Source organism: Penaeus monodon, chromosome 21 (genome assembly GCF_015228065.2).
Source record: "Penaeus monodon isolate SGIC_2016 chromosome 21, NSTDA_Pmon_1, whole genome shotgun sequence".
Lineage (NCBI taxonomy): Eukaryota > Metazoa > Arthropoda > Malacostraca > Decapoda > Penaeidae > Penaeus > Penaeus monodon.
In genome coordinates, this window is record NC_051406.1 from 10,849,785 (window position 1) to 10,850,018 (window position 234).

A 234-nucleotide genomic window follows, 5' to 3' on the forward strand; every position below is an offset into this window, starting at 1 on the left:
CGAATAAAAAAAATAAATATATACTCTCTACATGTCCTATATTCCTCAGTCAAGACTCTCACCGATTCTCAACGTTTCCAGAGAAATAGAATAACGAGTGCTGGCGCGTGCGTGTACTCGCTCTACATCAAGCACTTCTATTCGTGTTAAACTTTGATCACTCAATCTAGGGAATCCGCGTCGCTCAAGTGCTAGTTTAGGAGGCGGTTGAAAAACAAGTTTGTTTTCCTTTCG